This window comes from Hypanus sabinus, unplaced genomic scaffold (assembly GCF_030144855.1).
Source record: "Hypanus sabinus isolate sHypSab1 unplaced genomic scaffold, sHypSab1.hap1 scaffold_124, whole genome shotgun sequence".
Classification (NCBI taxonomy): Eukaryota; Metazoa; Chordata; class Chondrichthyes; order Myliobatiformes; family Dasyatidae; genus Hypanus; species Hypanus sabinus.
In genome coordinates this window covers 205,937-227,771 of record NW_026779303.1, presented here as the reverse complement: position 1 = coordinate 227,771, position 21,835 = coordinate 205,937, and the positions used below count along the sequence as shown (strand labels likewise).

At 45.8% G+C, this 21,835-nt stretch overlaps 3 protein-coding genes across 6 annotated transcripts in view; 2 read left to right on the top strand and 1 right to left on the bottom strand.

Moving 5' to 3' along the window:
• LOC132386651 (zinc finger protein 214-like) overlaps positions 1-21,835 on the bottom strand; it is a 243,883-nt gene that overhangs the window by 130,732 nt on the left and 91,316 nt on the right. The gene's annotated exons all lie outside the window — the stretch shown is intronic.
• Positions 1-21,835, top strand: part of LOC132386644 (zinc finger protein 239-like) — a 178,717-nt gene that overhangs the window by 75,162 nt on the left and 81,720 nt on the right. The gene's annotated exons all lie outside the window — the stretch shown is intronic.
• The window catches only part of LOC132386653 (zinc finger protein 239-like), a 50,924-nt gene continuing 33,166 nt past the window's right edge, over positions 4,078-21,835 (top strand). Inside the window, exon 1 of the mRNA XM_059958972.1 lies at positions 4,078-4,216. The gene's annotated coding sequence lies outside the window, so the exon portion shown is untranslated. The remainder of the gene's footprint in view (positions 4,217-21,835) is intronic.

The following is a 21,835-nucleotide window of genomic DNA, read 5'->3' as shown; positions in this document are numbered from 1 at the left end:
GCTGAAACGGCTAACACGAGGGGGAATAGGTTAAGCTTCTTGGAAGTAGGTACGGAGGAGATGTCAGAGCTAAGTTTTTTTTAAGCAAAGAGTGGTGTTTGTGTGGAATGCATTGCCAGCCATGGTGGTAGAAGCGGATACAATACTTTTAAAGGGCTTTTAGATAGGTACATGGAGCTTAGGAAAATAGAGGGCTATGTGGTAGGGTAATTCTAAAGCAGTTTCTAGTGTAAGTTACATGGTCGGCACAAATTGTGGGCCAAAGCATCTATCATGTGTTGTAGATTTCTTTGATTCTATGAAATTCAAGAGAAATCTCCTATCCCACGGAGTGGTGACTAGTTGCCACCTGTCATCACAGGGAGAGTGAGAGAGGAACGGCTGGGGTAGATTTTAATACACTGATATGGAACAGAAACATTGGTAGGAAACAGATGGGCCGAGTGGCCTTTCTAGTGTATATTGTGAGTGTGGTAGAGACAGTAAGTACCTGAGACACGGGATTTGATACAAACTGATTTATCTTTCACAGATCCACAATATTAAACACCAGTCTAGTTTAAGACAAATATCAGCAGAACGGACTCCTCCAATGCTCAGTGACCAGGGTTCAGCCCTGGGTGCGATGAACAGCCGCAAGAACTGCAGAATCTGACAGTAACAGTCCCTCATGAACCTGCAGCTGCCTTCAGTCACCGTGATGGTTAAACATTTAACACGGAGCTGATTTGAACTTCCTCCCTGATGTGAAGTTTCTGGTGTTGCAGCAGCTGGGATGATTGAGTAAAACTCTTTGCTCACTCCGGACAGAAATGTGGCCTCTATTTATTGTGAACTCACCGGAGCATCACAAGGTGGGTTAACTGAATGAGTCTCTTCGCACACACGGAGCAGGTGAACGGCCGCTTCCCAAAGCGAAGCTGTTGGTGTATCTGCGATGGCCGACTGAATCCTTTCCAAAATGAGAGCCAGTGAATGACGTCACAGTGCTAGCAACGTCATGGCGATGTATCCAATCAGATCACGGACATGGACACATGTTCGGGCTCTCCTTGCAGCGAGTGGGGCGCTGTCTTCTCCAGCATCTCCGCCTCCACATTCAAGGATCGGCGGCATTCAAGCGCTGGTGAACCGACAGATACAGCAGAACTAACGTGCTGTTGTGTTCTGATTCCCAGACTCAAATCCTTTGAATTTTCTACACTTTAAAAATTTTACGAAGCACGTCAGTGAGTGAAGGACAACAATTCAACTGAGATAATTTTAGTCTTTATGGTGCCTTCTGAAAAAAACTGTCACAGCTCAGAACAAGTTGGAGGAACAAGACTTCATCTTCTAACAGGCTACAGTTCCGGCATCAGGCACAATATCAAACTCTCTGCTTCCCTCTCTGTATCAAAATGGATCATTCCTCCCCTTCATCAGTCTGTGACTTGGCTCAGTCTGTCTGTCTCCTTCGCATTCTGAGCATGCGCCACACACCCACTGAGATCACATTGTATTTACACGGCTGTGACTAGAGACTTTCTGATTATTATGTCCCTCCCGGCATTTGACGGTGGTAAACTCAGAGTTAGCAATGGTATTGAACATCAGGAGTAGGTGATTAGGCTTTTTCGTTGGAGATCGATAAACTGCCGGTAGTGTGTGTCTGGATGAGTGGGTCATTTTCAGACTGGAAGGAGGTAGCGTTTGGAGTACCCCAGAGATCAGTCCCTGACCACAGTTGTTCACAGTTTAATGTCCTGGCGGAGGCAGCGAGATGTGAGATGCCCCAGTCTGCTGGTGACGCAGAAAGAGTGGAGTTGGGGGAGGGGAGGCTGTTCACATGCAATTTCGTGGCTTTGCAATCAGTATATAGTGCACTGTGGGGCTGCAGTGGCGGGTTCCAATCTGCTAATTAGATTTGCTGACGGCACTACATTGATCCGCCGGATCCCAAATAATAACGAGGCAGCCTACAGAGAAGAAGTCATCACCCCGACACACGTTGAGTTTTTTTTCCCCCTTCTTCAGAGAGCCAAAAAAACAAAGTAAAAGCATGAAAGTCGTTCAGAGAGAAAAATCAAACTCCCACCGCAACCCCAGCATAAAAAAAAGAACGGCATCCCGATCATCAATCTACAACCCCCCCCCCCGCACAAAAGGGAACAATAACATTGAGCCCCCGATAAATAAACACTCTACTCCGCACAACTGCGGAGGAGCCGGTGTCACCAGTGTCGAGGCGGCCGCATCGGGAGCAGCGGACACAACAGGCGACCCCGGAAGATTCACAGGTGAAGTGTCGCCTCACCTGGAAGGATGTTTGGACAACGGAGAGAGTTCGGCCGTCCGGCCCTTTCACTGTGACACCCCGAACTCCACATCAAATCCGTCCAAACGAATCTGGGTGAACTTTAATGACCAATAAATATAATTCCTCTCAGCGATCAGCTGTCTGAATGATCCCCTGACTCTGAGAGGAAGGGGTATCTATGGTCCACACTGTCAGGGTGTTGAGTTTACCAGGAGACAAAGACTGCAGGGACGAGAGGTTTTCTGTTGACTAATACACTGTGTGTGGACCCCGCTGGCAATTCTGGTGTTGTGACCCGAATCGAGACAAACACCACGCTGCCCACTCCACCAACAACACGGCACAGCCGGACACATAACAGGGGACTTTACATCCCACAACACTGGATTCATTGATGAAACCCCTGATTAATGTTGTTGTCCCACTGAAGTAATAAGAAAAGTCCATTAAGGTGCTTTTCAATGCGAGCGCTCTCCCTCAGGTGACGTCACACAGCTCCTCCCTCCACGCGCCTGACGTCACACATGGGCTCCCCACACCGGGATCTGCCCTCACGTACGCGGTGTCTTACGTCACCTACGCGCTGCTGTGCTCGAGCTGTATCGGTTTTAACGACTGGGCTAATAATCACGTGACCACCCCTCCCCCGCCGCAGTCAACAGTGGATTCCGGAGCTGCGCTATTCCCATTAGTGCGAAGCGATGTCAATCAACAGTTACAACCTGTCGCGGAGGCAGACAAGCCGAGTGAGCGTTACCCCGCTGAGTCCGTCTCCCGCTCAAGCGCCGACCGCCTCACCAGAGCGGAGAAAATCTAAAAGTAAATGTCCGCTTTCTGATTTATTTCCCTTTCCCTCCGAGGAAAGTTGGGGCGTTTGTGAAGCGTCCCCTGCGGCCGGAGTCTGATGTATCGCTGAGAGGTAGGATGAAACGCTCGGCCCGACGGTTTGATGCTGGTTCCCCCGGGAGGAAGGGGGGATTTTATAGACAGGGTGAAGATGGTGTGAGAGGAGGCGGACAGGATGTTTGTGGTGGGGACAGGAGTGGCTTATCAGCAGAAATGTCTGAGCCCATGGTGGCGCCGAACGGAGGGATTCACCACATTGGGGGGCAAACACCGGCAGACTGTTGCCCTGTAAGCGGGGTCAATGGTCCGCGCAAAGTGACAATTATTTGGGCTTGTTGAGATTGTACCTGGAATATGGTGTAAAATCCCGCTCCCCATACTAACACGGGTTATACAGACCAAAGAACAGACTGCTGGAAGAACTCAGTGTGTCGGGCAGCATCTGTGGAGGGAAATGGACCGTCATCATTTTGGGCCGAGACCCTCCCTCTGGACTGAGATTGGACGGGAGATAGTCAGATACAAGAGATGAGGGGTGGGGATGGGGCAAGAGCTGGGGAGTGGGAGGTGGATCCAGGAGAGGGGGGAGGTGGGAAGATAGAAATAGTGACGGGGTGGGAGGTGAGTGTCTGGGGCAACACGGGGCCGCAGAAGATGGAAATTAATTCCATGATTGAGGAAATGGGGATGGGGCAGAAACGTGTCTGAGATGGGAGAGCTGTGAATGTGAAATAATGTAGGAAATGAGGCCGATGTGTCGGGCAGCGTGTGAGGGGCGAGGAACAGTCACCGGGTCACGTGGGAGACCCTCCACCGTCACGTGATCCCGTCTGACCGCAGATCGGCGGCATCTGCGGGTTTGTCTCCGAGGTCCCGCCCCTCCCTGATGACGCAATAAGCACTGCGCATGCTCACATTCCCGGGACGGCCAGTGGTTATTTTTCTTTGTTTGCTGAAGCGGGTCCGGAGCGGCGGGTTGTCTGTGGGATCCGGATCGGGAGAGGGTCCTCGCCCCCCGGGGCGGGGGGGTCGGATGATTCTCTGCGGAGCGGGACCGACAAGATCCATGCGGTGAGTACTGAGTCCGGTCCCGACCGATGCTGGGCGGTGAGTCCCGGTAACTTCCCCGAACTCGCGGTCTCACCCCGTTTCCTGGACAAAATCTGCTGGGGTCTGTCCGGGTTGTGAGACCTTCACATCGAACCTGGGGATATTTTCCATGGTGTTTTGTTAAAAGTTGGTTCGGGGAGAAGGGTAAATGCCAAAGCTCCTTTTGCTCTATCTTTGTCATTTTAGTACATAGTAGTATGTACTGTTAATTCAGTGTCTGTGCATTGCTGGAGGGCCGTCAGTGATCGTCATTGATCCCTTCTCCCACCCGTTCCATCTGCTTAATCCCTGCACATCTGGTTCAACCTCTGTCCAGCCTGCAACCCACCACCTCGATGATAAATATCGACAATCTCTCTTCTACCGTTGCCTTCATTGTGAAGTGTTTTGCCTCACGGAGTTATTTCTGAAATCAGTGTTTGTTACCTGGATTGCCAGAGGATTTATTTCATGCAGAATGAGGGAGGATAAAGGCAGTCACTACAATTTTAGTTTCAAAGTTATCAAACGGCCGATGTGTTAATCTTTGCCAGACGGAAACTCCCAGTATTTACAGTTGAGTCTGTTATTTCCTGTTTTGGTCATGTTTGGAGAGGCAAATTCCCTGTTGCCAGGAACAGCCACAGGATCTGCAGGGAGTGGTGCACATTTTTATCGCTCTCCGGTCATTTCCTCTCATTGAGAGTTAGCGGCCTCGGAAGCAGATGTAACAGACTGATAATGGGGTGGGGCGGATGCTGTGAGCATTCACTGTATCGACTGTATTAACCCTGTGTTGGAATGCAGACAAAACTAATGAATATGGGAATTACATTTGTGCAACGTTGTTCAGGCCGTCACAAACACCTTGTAATCATTAAATAGTTGTGAATCATTTAAAGTCAAAAGAGAAAATGCTGGAACCGTTCAGCAGATCGGGCAGCATCAGTTCTGATAGTGAGTCTTCCACAGTTTCTCTTTCCACAGATCCAATCTGATATACCGAGTTTCCAGCATTTAATTTCAATTTGAAATGAAAAGCCTGTTATTCCTGTTAGCCCACAGCAAATGTGACGGCCAATTGTGCTGGGCAAAATCTCATTTAACAATCGGACAATGATAAAATGCTTTCAGTTTAGCTGCTGGAGACAATGTGAAACGTATCCCAGCCTGCTGGTGACCCACGCCCAGGTTTTCCAGCCCAATATCTGCTCCAGTCAGAGGATTATCAGGTTCCCATTCTGCCACAGGTTGATGCAGGAGTGTCAGCTTTGGAACTCTGATTGGCCGAAACACTGCAGCATGTTATCAGCAGCAAGGGAGACCTGGGAAATTGGTGCTTGGACTGTAATCCCGGTATGTAGACTCCTGGAATATGGAACTGTCAGTATTTGGGATTTGACCAGGTCAGTTTCTCTGTAGATGGGGTTGGATATTCCTCCTTCCACAATGAATCAGAAGTCTCGGGTTGCTGGACATTGGTTGTGGGGAAATCCCTGATGTGGGGACGATGTGCGAGGTAAGTGGTACGTTCAGCTGTGTGACCCTATGACACATTTTGACCCTGGTGAAATGGAGCTTTGGATCGAGCTGCTCAGTCTCATGAGGTGTTGAGTGAGTGTTTCTGGTCTGTGGTCAGATGCTTGTTTCTGGATGTCCTATGGAGTCAATGAGTTCTAATCTGAGGAGAGAATGAGTTCCTTTACCATCCCTCACATGGGGAGATGGCCAGTAAATTTTTGCAGCAGTAGAATTGGACCCAGGGTTCAATGCTCAAAGCGTGTTTGGAAATTACCCCTCATTGTCACCTGTCTGTTCGTCAATGGTCCTGGGCCTGTGCTCAATGGAGTTCTGAGGGACAGTGGGGGTGGGGGTTGTGCTTGTTTAAGGAAACCTTCTGAATGCTGAAAAGCCTGGATACAGTGGACATCCTGGAGAGGACGCTTCCATTTGATGGAGAGTCTGGGATCTGAGAACACAGTCTCAGAATAAAGACACTTCCCTTTAAAATTGAGATGAGGAGAATATCAAGTAAAGGGTGGCTGATCTGTGGAATTTGTTGCCACAGATGGTGGATGAAGCTGTTATTGGGGTATATTTATGGCAGAGGTTAATATATTTATGTTTGTTCCTTGTAGCTTCAGGGTTATAGGAGGAAGGCAGGAATATGGTGTTGGAATGTAAATCAGCCATGGTTAAATGGTGGGGCAGAGCAGATGGATCAAATCACCTAATTCTGTTCCTGACTGAATGATGGCTTCTCCTTATCCCATATTGTTTTGTGATGTGTGAGGAACAAATACAGATTTATTCACTCAGATCATTATATTTGACTTCAATGTTTAAATTCCAGTGTGTTTTACATTTAGGAACATTGAGCAGTAATATTTTGTTCTCCTTTGTGCTGTTAACATGCTTCATTATTTTTCATGTTAAGGCTAGATCTGCGGTGAGAGATTTATTGGAAGAAAAGCCCACAATTGGAAGCAAACCAGAACTGAGGACGAGGGAAAATCAACAAGTGAACCAGCACGAAGACTGAGAGCACCGACTGGAGAGAACACATCTGACTCGGAGATTCCGGTGATTCAGTCAGGAGAAAGTTTGGTGAGTCTCATTTACTCAAACACTGGTCCTTTAGATATTATATACCTGTACAAAGAAAGGTAGGAAATAGTTGGAGTGAGACTGAATGCGCCCACAGGAACCAGTTATGCCTCTATCAGACCCAGTTGTAATCACTCCAGGTCTGGTGATCCAGTGCTGTCAGTGATCCCTGTTCTTTAAAGCCACTCCCATTCCCTCAGTGTTTGATCATCTCAAGCTCTTGCATCTTCTGAAATAGATTTAGATCACTTCTGATGTTTCCTTGCTTGGCTGTGTTAGGTCAGAATCATCTCAAAATGCTTTGACAATTCCCTCCCTTTATGAGACGCTGCAATTGCTTCGTTCTGTAGTGATTTCAGAAATGTAGAACTACCATGAATCACAGTGACATGTAATTGATTCCTCTGGCTGTTGCAAGCTATAATGATATACTTCCCTAGAGTATATGGTTGTGCAAGCCTCTGCCGAGAACCAACACATCTGATGCCAAAAGACCCAGCACCACATTTCATTCAGTCACAAAAGGCAAAAGCCAATCAATAATTTACATTTACATACCCTGACTTCATCAAATATTTCTACTAATAAATTCTCAGAACCTCTGACCCTGTGATTAAGCAGAAATAGGTTTTGCAACGAAGTTATTTTCCAATTTGACTCTTGTTACAGATTCAGGCAAAAATAAATATGAGTTAGGCAGGGGGTTATATAACAAACAACACGTTTATTAAATGCTGAAAACAAACACCCCAAAAGTAAACAAAACAGTAACGTAATTGGAAATCAGCTGCTGTGCGGCAGCTTAAACAGTTCTTAAAGCGATGTTGCAAAAACAGTTCTTTAAAGTGGTATTGCCAGAAGTTCAAAATGCTCACAATCCATTTAAGGGAGAGACTTTTAAAGACAATTTAAATTCTCTTTCACGTCGTGCTGTTTCGGTTCCCAACATCGAACTTTTCCCACGAAGAATTTACGAAACAAAACGGCTTAAAGGCATTGACCTTTTCCTTTAGAACACCGTTCTCAATCCTTTCTGATATTTCTCAGGGATTAAAACGAGAACAGTCAACGATTTCCTTCCGAATAAGGATCAAACAAGGTCGAACCTGTTTCACCGTTGAAATCGATTTTCTTCGTTCTTTAACTCCCGAACACCGATCTTCACTCTCCACTGATTCTCAACTAGCAGTATTGTGAAGAAACTGCTGGCAATGACCTTTTAAACTTTAGGCATTGGATAAAACTTCATTTTTCAACTGAACTGCGTCATAACATTAAATCACGCAGTGGCATGAAGTCAACATGGTAAATCCAGCCACGAACTGCCCCTCCTCACAGGGAGGGGTCCTCCTTTTATACCCTGTAAAAAAAAAACTGTCACATGACCTCTACTGGCAGGAAAATGACGTCACTCCACCATCAGAAGACCACTACCTCAAGGCCAGTATAACTTCAACCCCAGTCACATGACAAGGGTACCACTGTCACGTCTCACGAGTACGTAGCACTCTGTACCAAAGGGATGGGTTATATCTGTACTTGAGATGAACGAATCTCCTGCAGCTGCCGGGGTCAGTTCAAGCTCAGTCGTTGCGGGACGGCAAACAAAGTGTTAGGGCAGTTGATGGTGCAGTTGGGATTATGTTCAGAGAGACTGTGGAAGGATCGGTTGTGGACAGGGAATCATGTAGTCAGTTGGATGGGTTGAAATGTGTTTACTTCAATACAAAAAGTATTAATAATAAGAGTAAATTACACATGGTTTAGAACACGAAAGGTGCATGTTATCACCGTTACACAGACTTGACTGTTACAAGGGCAGGATTGGCTGTTTGATGTTTCAGGGTTTAGTTGTTTCAGAATGCATAAGGAGGGGGTAAAAGGGGGTCAATTGAGACTGCTTATCAGGGATGGTATCCTAGCAACAGAAACGGAGGACGTCATGGAGGGACCATGTTCACACAGCGTGAATGAAAGTCAGAAACGGGAAGGGAGTAATCTTCATACCTACCCAAAAGTGACTGGGATAATGAGGAGCAGATTACTTGGCAGTTTTTCGAAAAGTGAAAATGCAACAGGGTTGCTGTCATTGTTGACCTCAACTTTCCTGATGTTGATTATATAGATATAAAATCGGCATTTCGATGGTGAGTGGAGAAAAGTGTAGGGGAGGTGCCAGAGATAATTTTCCACAATATGTGACAGTCATGCACTGACATTTGGATCGACAGAGTTTGATTAGGAGACACCATGGCATTGTGCATGGGAATTTGTGTTCAACAAGACTTGCTATAGTTTTTGAAGATGAGTGTCATTGAGGGCAGCGGAAAGGATGTTGTACATTGAGCTTCAGTAAAGCCTTTGACAATGTGCCAAATGACAGCTTGGTCTGGAAGTTAAGAGCACATGCGGTCCAGGGTGAGAAAGTTAGATGGATTCAAAATTGCCTGGAAGGTAGCAAGCAAAGAGTGACGATTGAAGGTTTTTCTTTGAAAAGAGGCCGCAAGACTGCTAGTTGGGACATTTGATATTCGTTGTTTGATAGCAATGATTTGAATGCGAATGTACAAGGCTTGACTTGTAAGTTCACTGATGACATAACATTAGTAGATGGTGTTCATGATGAATATTATCATTGCTTATAGGGGATCTAAATGCGCAAAGGAGTGGTAAATGGATTGTAAAACAAAGAGGAGCGGCAATGGTTTCACGCAGAGCTTGGTGATGACGTGGAGGGACCTGCCAGAGGAGGTGGATGAGGCAGGCACAATTGTATATTTCCAGAAGCAGATGGATTGAGGATGCCAGGAGGAAATGGGGCTAAAACAGAAAAAGAGGAGCAAATCTGTGGGCACAGTGGTTAGCATTTTCTCATCGGGCTGAAGGGTCTGCATTTGTGTTCTGCTGCTCTGTTACTCTATCAGTAGGATGCGCCAGATATCACTGGACAGACATGCCGACAGACGGGGAATGGTTGGTCCCTAAGCCAACTCTTGCTCTGATACAGGGGATGTAGGTTCTGTCATATTTTCAAAGAAATCATATCTCCGACTCACTGTCTGCTTCCGTGTAATTCAGATAATCACCGGCAGGTGGAGCATTTCTGCACCGGGACCATAGAGTAAACAAATATTCAACAACCAGGAATCGTCAGTCGGATTCAGAATGACTACAGGTATGATCACTGGGATCTTTATGATTAAACCTCTGTCGCATCTGTGCACAATCGTTCCGATGAAGTATCTTACACAGATGCTAATGGGCACAGCAACAGGATCATTGAATACCTTGGTAAGAGGTCTTGAGTAATCGATCAGTCCAACAGTTCCAGCGCAGGGACCTGACACTGATAATGGTGGAATGACTCCACTCACCAGGCAAAGCTTCACCTGAGTGAAAGGAGCCGGAGACCCTGAATCCAACTATCATTTATAAAATTCAGAGACAGGTGATAAGAGCTTTTCCAGAATTTCAGAGATTGTGTGATGACACAACAGTTCAGGTTTTAGTCGGGTAATTAGCAACTCCCCCCTTGATTTTCTTGACTGCTGCGCAAAGGAGATGAAGTGAGTTTCCGAAATCCGTTTTCTGTAGCCAGGCCGAGAACATTGCCAACGTTTAGAATTGCTGAGGATCAGGAGATAGCTCATTATAGGTAAATTTGTGGTGTGTTTCCGTGTTTTAATACCCCAATGAATGTCCGGGCTGTGGACAAATGGTGAAAGTTATTTTCACAAAAGACGTTTAATGAGCTTCAATGTTGATACAGCACAGGAAATATAAAAACAGCAAGAGACAAACATAATCAAAGAAGGTTCACATTCAGCAACACAGTTCCACTCCAAATCTGGTCAGCCGGAGTCTCGACTCCATTGATTGATGGCACTGTGTCTATTCTCGCTGGAGTTTAGAAAGGTTAGGGGCGGGGTATCTCATTAAACCCTTTCAAATGTTGAAAGGCCTAGACAGAGTAGATGTGGATCGATGTTTCCTGTGCTGGGGAAGTCCAGAATAAGATGGCACAGCCTCAGGATAAACATTTAAACAGTAATTTCTTTAGCCAGAGGATGGTGAATTTGTCGAACTTGTTACCACAGGCAGCTGTGGAGGCCGAGTCATTGGGTGTATGTAAGGCAGAGACTTGTAGGTTATTGATTGGACACGGCGTCAAAGGTTACGGGAAGAAGGCCGAAAAATGGGGTGGAGGAGGGGTAAAAGGATCAGCCATGATTGAATGGTGGAGCAGATTCGATGGGCCAATTGGCCTAATTCTGTACCTATGTCTTATGATATTTTTGTGATTCATTTATTGTGAATCCTTGTTTTGCTGAGCTCTAAATCACTCTAGTTTAAATTGTATTTCGTCATTTATTTCAGGTGGGAAATTAAATTGGGTACAGAAATTACTCAAGAGGTTGTCACTAGGCAGCTCATCGAGTGTGGATGATCGGGACACCGGAAACAATGCACCAGAGCACGGTGAGACTGAGAGCAATGTCCCAGTTGAATGCAGTCCGGCCGCAGAGGAGGGTGAGCAAAATCAGCCCAGAGACAGTGACGTCAGAGACACTGGAACCAGCACAAGTGAGGCGACTGTCTGTCAACTCGGAAGCTCATCAAACATGGAATTGCCATGTCTCCAACAAGGAATGGGTGAGTGTAATGTGAGGGTGATGTGTTCTCAGAATGTGGTATGGAGGAGGGTAAATGTGAGGTTTTGTTGGAGGTTGAGAAACATAGGAGAGGGGAAATGTGTGGGTGTGGTACATGTGGCAGTGGGGCACCCGTGTCCCCACTACAGGAAATGTACTACCTGTTTCAAGGATTTCCAGGATGTGTATCGGACGAAATGCAACTGTTCCGATGAGGAGAACATTTCTGGGATATGAATTGAGGGAAGTGCATTCGGCAGGATGGACACAGGATCACTGGGAAGCGAATCTCATTGAAAGCCCCAGAAATTATTCCCATCCTGAATTGAAAATGGTGTGTGGGTGAGGTGGGATTGGTTCGTTTCTGGCACAGCAGTCGTTCTGGTAAAGCAATTCACAGAGCACTGCTGGGTAGGTTTTGTGGCCAGTCTTAGGGAAAGGGACATATGTGTACACGTGAAACGTCACTAGTCAAAGATCGCCAGCCAGTTTAAGCCTCATTGCCATCTGTCTGCTATGGGGAAGATAACTATGAATCCAGAAGTTTAGTTCCCAAGCATGTTAATTTTCTCTTTCAGACTCCCATATGGGACCTTGGCAAACACACGACTTGTATCCATGTAGGCAATATCCATGTGTAACTTCATCCATCACTTTTGTCACCCCCTGGAAGAAGTGAATCAAGTTAGCAAGATGCTATTTCCCCCACCCAAAGCTTTGCTGCTGATCCCTAACCCACCTCAAACATTCTCTCTTTCATACTCCCATGGGACAGAAGATATAAAAGGCTGAAGGTGTGTACCACCAGCCTCAATGATAGCTTTAGTTCTGTATTTATAAGACTATTGAATGGTCATCTACTATGTTATGATTGGCTCTTAATAATAATAAGACAATTTTATATATAAAATTATAACCGTACATTTTGCAACTAATAACCAGTCACTGACGTAACCAGAATATACTTACAGAAAGGCAGAAAGGATGCTGTTAGGTTAGGAAGGGATTTAAGGATCAACTGATAATAAATGATGTAATTCCATGTCGAGTCTGGAGGAAAAACAGAAGTCTTTTATGCTTTTATATTGACTATGAAAAAAAATTGAACATTTGACTCTGTCCCTCATTCGTGGTTAACAAAACTTCCTAAAATATACACCGAATACTTCTGAAAAATCTACAACATCTGACGAAGCATTGACGTACAATAATCACCGACTAACAACTGCAAAGGAACAAAAACAGTTATCAAAACAAATGTACGCATTTTCTTGAGCGAAACGCTAAGCCTGCTATGGTTTTGCCTGGCTTTAAACCCGCTCTCTAATTTACCGAATCGGAGAAAAACAGGAAAACATGCATTATAGCTTGACGCACCTGCTATAGGGAATGATTTGAAAATATTCACTGTTGCATCTGTAAAGCAACTAATTCAAATAACGGAACTAATTTCGAAAGATATAAACATTAGCTTTAGACGAGAGAAGTATAGAACATAAACATTACGAAAGATGCAGTGGAGCTTGTAGTATATGACAGATCATCATGAATCAATATAGCAGATACATGAATATGAAAGATGTAGGTATATTTAGGATATCAACAAGCAAAGGAGATAGATCACCGCGTGATAAAGAGACATCATTCAACAGAATTTACTTCAGGGCTAAAGAATGTCTGCCAAACAGAGCTGAATAGTAACAACATAACAAGAGCAATAAACACGTTCGCTCTGCCTATATTAGCGTATTCCTTTGGCATAACACCTCGGTCTGAAACTGATCTGGAAAGCTTATACATATGCTCCACTCCAGGACAGTACGTTTGTTGTTTTTAACCTCCTTCAGTATAGGTTTGGCTTTACACTTGGGGTCATTGTCTTGCTGCAAATCAAATATTTTCCCAAGTCGCAGTTCTCCTGCAGACTAAATCAGGTTTTCTTCCAGGATTTCCCTGTATTTTGCTGCATACATTTCACCCTTCACCTTCACATGACTTCCAGGGCCTGCTGCAGTGCAACGTCCCCAAAGCATGATGCTTCACGGATAGGACAGTCTGATTTTGATGATGTGTAGTGTTAGGATTACATCAAATATAGCATTTAGTCTGAAGGCAGCGCTCAGTTTTGGCTTCATCGACCTGAGAACATTCAGGGTCTCCCACATGTCTTCTGGCAAACTCTGTTTTTTTTTCAACAGCGTCCTTCGCTTTGCCACTCTGCCATAAATCTGTGACTAGTGAAGCACCCAGGTAACAATTGTTGTCTGCGCAGTCACTGATGCTTGCAACTCCACCACAGTTATCATAGGTCTCTTGGTGGCCTCCTTCACCAGTCTTCTTGTTGTAAGTTCACTCAGTTTTTGAGGACAGCTCCTCCAGGCAGATCTAGGGCTGTAAAATTTTCTTTCCATTTATTGATGATTGACTTAATTGTACTCCAAGGGCTATTCAGTGACATGGAAATTACTTGTATCAATCTCCTGACATGTACTTTTCAATAACCCTTTAACGGAGTTCCTTGTAGTGTTCTTCTGTCTTCGGGGTGTGATTTGACTCGCCAACAGTTGAAACTTCCAGTTACATTTGTAGACTTACTACAATCAATTCAGACATCTTGACTGCACACAGGTGTCCAAAAACAGATCTCAATTTAAATAATAATGTGACTTCTAAAACCAATAGGCTGCACCAGTGCTGATTTGCTGTGTCATATTAAAGAAAGAGGAATGCTTACACAATCAGTCATTTTCTGTTTTATATTCAGAATTAATTTTGGTCACTTTACAGAGATCCTTCCACTTTGACACAAGTCTTTTTTGTCACCCGGTTCGGATATCGCCCAAGTGCGGAGTGAGAGACACAGGCGCAGGTGGATAGTTCACAGATTTTAATGCAAACAATATTACAGGGAAAAGAAGACAATAAACACTAGGCCAAAAAGGGCAGTTGACTAAGACTTTCAAATGGAAAACGAAGCCTGCCCTGCGGCTGAAAAAAGCCACTAAGTATAAAACTAATACCGCTGGTCTTCAGCCTCATTTGACTCAACAGTTCAATTTCGCAGTTCAAATGCAAGCAGGCAGCGAAGAATTGCTGTGCTCAAATCTTGACAAACGCTACGATGACAAGTATTGAGTTAAATACTATCAAAATGAAATAATAATTAACTGCCATGCGCATATTCACAAGCGCATGCCGTATCTACTGCGCTGCTGAATCCGTGTTCTGACACTTTTATGTTCATCAGCGTCAAAAAAGCCACATTAATGCCACTGTGATTGAATGTTGTAAAACAATAAAACATAAAAAAACATGGAATATAGAAATCTGCAGCGCATTACAGGTCCTTCAGCCCACAATGTTTTGTTGACAATCTACCCTGCTCTAGAAACTGCCTAGAGTTGACCTACAGCAGAGCCCGCTATTTTTCTAAGCTCCATGTACCTATCTATGAGTTCCTCAAAGGACCCTATTGTGTCCGCCTCTACCACCGTTGCTGGCAGTGGAATCCATGGTCCCACCAGGATCTGTGACATCTCCCGTACCTCCTACTTCCAAACACCTAAAACTATGACCCCTCGTGTTAGCCATTTCAGCACGATCAATGCCTCTCATCATCTTATGCACCTCTATCAGGTCACCTCATCCTCCGTGGCGGCAAAAGGAAAAGACCAAGTTCACTCAACCTATTCTCATAAGACATGCTCTCCAATGCAGTCAAAATCCTTGTAAATCTCCCCTGCACTCTCTCTACAGTATCCACATCCTTCCTGTAGTGAGGTGACCAGAAATGAACTCAGTACTCCAAGTGCGGTCTGACTGAGTTCATATATAGCTTGGACTTTGTTTCACAGGTCTTGAACTCAATACCACAGGTGTTCAAGGCTATCACACCATACACCTTCTTCACAACACTGTTAATCTGCACAGCAGCTTTGAGTGTCTTATGGACACAAACTCCAAGATCTCTCTGACCCTCCACACTGCCCAAGGGTCTTATCATTAATATTATATTCTGTCTTCAAATTTGACCTGTGGGAAGATTGCTGAGCCTCTGGCGATGGTCTGTTTCGCAAGGTGCCATTTAACTATCTGATAACAGCCAGGTGACATGAAAGCTTGACCAGAGTTTAAGTGCTAATGATTTTCTTAAAGTCGTACAGGAGAAAATGTAGTGGCTCAGGAGAAGATGTCCGCGATGCTGTGTGTGTGTGTGTTTGGTGCAGGGTGGGGACGGGGAGGAGGGTGGATTGCATTGTTCAGGATGTCACAGTGTTTCAACATAGAATCAAACCACATATTGCCTGAAGCATCATTACCAGGTGATGTTAAACTGAAAGGAGATGGTGAGAACAGGTGTGACAGAGAAATCTGTGTAATCCATTGATGAGAGGAAAAGATGTCCCATTGGTCAGCAGAAAAGCTTCAACCCACCCTGATGTAACAGTTGTCCATTACTCAACATAGCGCCACCAGTGGTAGGAGAACCAAAACAGTGGGCGCAGTCTGCTCAATCTGCCTCGCATTCCATTGACACATCATTCCCGGTCCAAGACACCGGATTCGCTCATAAAGGGGAATTGTCTGCAATATAGCAGGCAGAGTAGATACCCTGGGGAATCCCAGCGCAGTGTACAATCCATGGAGAGATCGGAAATGGACATTGTCTGACTGTGGGTGGATGGGCACAGGTAGACCAGGCCATGTCAAGGCTTCAGTGGACAGGCCCAAGATATTTGGAAGTGTTTTCCTCAGTATAAAAGCAAAACAATGTTCTCCTTTACAGCTCAATTAATGTCTGAACCTCCTGTTAATTTTGTTTGAACAGAGCATCAAAATGGGATCACACCTGTCCTCAAAATGGCACAAGGAGCGGGCATCGGAAGAGTTCCAGTGCAGTCAACATCGGGAAAGGTCACGGGTATGTCTGCGAATTATTTTAATTTATAAATATTGCCTTGACTCTGTGTCTGGGTTTAATTCAATATCGTCAATTTCCAAATTATTTGTGAGGGGACTGAGCAGAGACAGATAACATTTCTGGGGGAAGCACAGTCACACGTGGACAGGGTACAATTACTGTTTTCTTCCTGCTTCTCTCGCAGATTGTGATGCATATTAAAACAGTGAGTATTCCAGAACACAAGACATTCTATAGATGCTGAAAGTTTTGAGCAACACAAAGTCACACAAAATATTTTCGGAATTCACTAGGTCAGGCAGCATCCATAGAGAGAAATAAACAGCTGACGTTTCGGATCAAGACAACAAGGAGTAGAAATGTGGCAATATCTAGAATTTCTGTCCCCTTCATTTCCAGTCCCGATTAAGGCCCTTGGCCTGAATCGTCGATTGTTTATTCTTCTCCATACATGCTGTCTGACCTGCTGAGTACCTCCAGCATTTTGTGCGAAATCCAGAGATTTGCTGAGGAAGTGGTTGACCAGGCAGGCAGACAGTAACCCAGAGCAAAGCGGTGGTGATGGACAGTACCAGGACAGTGATGGTGATGGGTTACTGTATTCTCAGGAAGAAGCGAGCCTTTTCAAATAGAGAGGTATATTCCCAGGTACACAAAGGGCAGCCTTCAATAGATGGAATTATGCCTCTTCAGCACCGGCATGCTTCTGTTCTTCCCAGGTCCGCGCCCATTTCACCACCCCCAACTCCCCTCCTAAATATATATATATATATATATAAATTTCGGGCTGTTTGATCACTTGGTGCATCATCTTTAGGTTCCAGAGAGAAAGTTGCTGCCCAATAATGCTCCTCATTTTCCTTCACAGGTCCGAGCTCAGCGATCACCGAGCTCCTGGCAAGCTGGGACGATTCGCAACTGCTGCAGTTGACGGATTTCTACTGGGACAGGCTGGAGCAGGCGATGGAAGGAGGGGTGCACCGAGTGAGCCTGGCGTTAACGGCCGAGAATCAGTTCAGCGGAGAGGAACATCGGGTGAGTGGGAGAGAGAATGGGTTTGAATTTTCACACATCACAGGACTGATGGGTGTCGGGACTCTCACTCATCGGATAATAAATTAAATAAATGAACAATTGGAAAATAAATACTGTACATCCAATTACAAAAACGAAATGTGACTCTGAACCAGTGATAGAAAGAGGTGAAAATAGGCGGCAGACTGGTGGTTTGCTGCTGAATGTTAAGAGTGAGCAGCAGCTGTATGGACCAAGAATAGAGGAGATTGTGGAAATATGCCCGGATGTTTAGCTTTCGGAAGTCCGTGCAGCGTGACAGCAGGATGTCACTGAGAAATAGGGTATCATCTGTGTTCGCCACAGGAGCTTGAGTGTGTTCTGTTCTAGGTGGAGATCATTCTGTTACAATCTGTAACTGCAAACAATGTGGATCGGGGAACACTGCCATGTTGTAATGTGTAATCACTGAATAAACCTCCACTGGAAAAGGCAAAGGAAAGGCATCAGGTGTCAGCCGGTAATCCGCTGTCATGTTGGACACTGGCGGACTGAGGAGATGAATCATTTTTTCTGCAACCTCTCCAAGACTGCTCACTCTGTTATAAAAACCCACCTGACTTCTTTCTTCGTCTGTGATCGTTATTTTCTGATTTCTGTTTTACACCGTCAAATTCGATGAGGAATTATTTATGGATTTGGAGCCACGTCAATGAAGCGGTCACAGACCAGCCAGGATCTCATTGACTGGTGGATCAGATTCACGGTGAATGACCCTCCGTGTGCTCTGCACTCAGAATGTACAGTCCATGTCCAGACAGGATCAGCACCCGTCCGGGTGACTACTCAGTGTGATCCCGTTACAGAGCACATCATTTACTTCTCATACTCTGTGTGAATCTGTCAGTCCCCAATATGTTCACTGTTACTCTTCACAGAAAATCTCTGATCTCGCTGATAGGGGAGAGCGGGCGGACAGTTCTAAACTCCTCCTGAGCCTGGTGATGGAGAAAGGCTCCCGCGCCCGGAGGGTGATGTGGGAAACCTTTGTGAAAATGCGGATTGGTGTCCCAAAGTTGGACAAAATACTGAAAGAAATACAGGAACATGGTGAGATAGCATCACAGATGAATTTAATTTAGGATTCAATCACAATTGACTTTATAATTTTATACATTTCAATTCCTCAAATGGTTTTATTCCGAACAGGCTGTGTTCCGGTCCATCGACCAGTACCGGAGATTCCCAGGGAACTGAAAGGTAAGTGAAGAAACGCTGTTTCCACCGATGGTAGATATTGTGTAGGGCCATATCGATGTTGAACCACCTGGATTTGACCAGGTATGTGGTGGCACCATGACACAGCGCACAGTGAGACACATGGAAAATATTTGCTGGAGGGATATCTTTCTCAGGGCATTATCAGGAACAACTCATACAGTCGGGGAGTTTTCTGATAGGGACCACTCCTCTCTGACTCCTACAATGACAGGTCCCTCCACCGAGCCAGAGTGGAGAAGAGGACAATCTGGTGGAGTGAAATTCTCAGAAATTCTTCACTCCGAAAAGTGAAATCCTTCCCCTGCAGCTGCACTACCTGAGCAACAGCCCTCATACTGGATCATTTTTCTAAATCCCCTCAGATCCTACAGGTTATCATTTTTAGAATTGAGAGTCCACGGAAGCTCTCATCACAGAATAACAATGAGAGCATCCATTTAATGAGAAAATCAGGTCACACCCAACTGCTCTGTTCAACCCTTAAGCAGCATATGAACCCAACTCTGTTCACATATGTACTGCCATACTGCAAACACTGCTACAGTTATCCAGTTTAACCTCCAATAATCCTGGGAATTCCATCAGGAGACAGTGTTAGTGAGGTTGAGATTGGAGGACAAAATCCTCAGCTCAGTCCACAGAAGCTGAAATTGATGTGTTGTGTGACGGACACTGCGGAAGGGTGAGAGATGGGAATTAGGACAGAGAAACCAAGGGTTGTAGGTAGCCTGGAGACTTGTTCTTCACTGTTCTTCATGTTGTTTGCCGAAGGAACAGACACAGCAGTGAAATTCTCACACCCATTTCTAACCGATTCATTCCCTGATTATTGAAGAATATCATTTCTAACACTGTCACTTTGTCTGAAGTAACTATTTAAACTACCAATGTTTTCCTACACTCCCCATCCCACCCGAATACATTGAACAGAGACCCCACACATCCCTGACAGGGTCATGATACACTGTGGGACACCAAACACCCCTGACATGGTCATTGACACAGTGTGAGACCCCACATAACCCTGACATGGTCCTTGACACACTGTGAGACCCCACACATCCCTGACCTGGTCCTTGACACACAGTGAAACCCCGCACATCCCTGCTAGAGTCCTGACACACTGTGGGACACCAAACATCCCTGACATAGTCCTTGACACAGTGTGAGACCCCACACATCCCTGACATGGTTCTTGACACAGTGTGAGACCCCACACATCCCTGACCTGGTCCTTGACACAGTGTGAGACCCCACACACCCCTAACAGAGGCCTTGACACAGTGTGAGACCCCAAACATCCCTGACAGAGGCCTTGACACAGTGTGAGACCCCACACATCCCTGACAGAGGCCTTCACACAGTGTGAGAACCCACACATCCCTGACAGAGGCCTTCACACAGTGTGAGACCCCACACATCCCTGACAGAGGCCTTCACACAGTGTGAGACCCCACACATCCCAGACAGAGTCCTTGACACATTGTGAGACCCCACACATCCCTGACAGAGGCCTTGACACAGTGTGAGACCCCACACATCCCTGACAGAGGCCTTCACACAGTGTGAGAACCCACACATCCCTGACAGAGGCCTTGACACAGTGTGAGACCCCACACATCCCTGACAGAGGCCTTGACACAGTGTGAGACCCCACACATCCCTGACCTGGTCCTTGACACAGTGTGAGACCCCACACACCCCTAACAGAGGCCTTGACACAGTGTGAGACCCCAAACATCCCTGACAGAGGCCTTGACACAGTGTGAGACCCCACACATCCCTGACAGAGGCCTTCACACAGTGTGAGAACCCACACATCCCTGACAGAGGCCTTCACACAGTGTGAGACCCCACACATCCCTGACAGAGGCCTTCACACAGTGTGAGACCCCACACATCCCTGACAGAGTCCTTGACACATTGTGAGACCCCACACATCCCTGACAGAGGCCTTGACACAGTGTGAGACCCCACACATCCCTGACAGAGGCCTTCACACAGTGTGAGAACCCACACATCCCTGACAGAGGCCTTGACACAGTGTGAGACCCCACACATCCCTGACAGAGGCCTTGACACAGTGTGAGACCCCACACATCCCTGACAGAGTCCTTGACACAGTGTGAGACCCCACACATCCCTGACCTGGTCCTTGACACACAGTGAAACCCCGCACATCCCTGCTAGAGTCCGGACATGCTGAGATCCTGCACACTCCTGACAGGCCCTTCAAATTCTGTGAAATCCTGGATACACTTTGCAGAGTCCTAACATACTTTTACACGTCCTTTCAAAAGATTGTGTTCAGCTGTAGTGTAGCTGCAATTAGCTGTTTCCACATTTGCCTTCCCCTAATTCAGGACTCAGGGCATCAACATCGCTTTCCATGATTGAGACAGATGGTCTCTGTGTCCAGAATACTCTCCCACTGACACCCCAAACACTTGTCCAGCTACATTATCTCCTGCCTCTTCGGGTCGACAGAAGATACATGTTCGACTAATAATCCCTATTGTATGGATGGCGGTCCAGGTGAGAGAACATGATGGGATGGTTGGGACTGAAGTGGATAGTTCATTGGAAAGAGTGTTGTGGGTCAGGACCTTGAGAGTGGATCAGCACATGGAGGTGTGATGTTGTTGCCTTTATGAAGACTTGACTGAGAAAGTCAAGATTGGCAGATCAATATTCCAGAGTTACGATACCTCAGATAGAGAGGGGAGGTAATACATTTGGAAAGGTTTATTTGTTGACCTGGGAATTTCACAGCTGCAGTCGGAGAGGACACACTGGGGTGTTCAAGTACTGAGGTAATATGAGAGCATAGAAATAAGACAGATACAGTCACTGGTGGGTTTTTACAAAACATCTCCCGGGTAGTCATCATGAGGCAAATTCTGGAAAGATGCAAAAGCAGCAAGTTTGTTGTAGTGGGTAATTTTAACTTTCCCTGTTGTTGCTGATGACCTTTCATTCTCTGTCCCGTGTTTCCTACCTGCAAGAATATTGTAGGAAACTCTGATGGTGAGATGTGTTCTGGGAATAATGTGTGTAATGTGTGAACTAGAGGAGAGGCAGCTGGTATTTGAAAGTAAGCCGACAGGTTGCTGAGGTTTCAGTGGT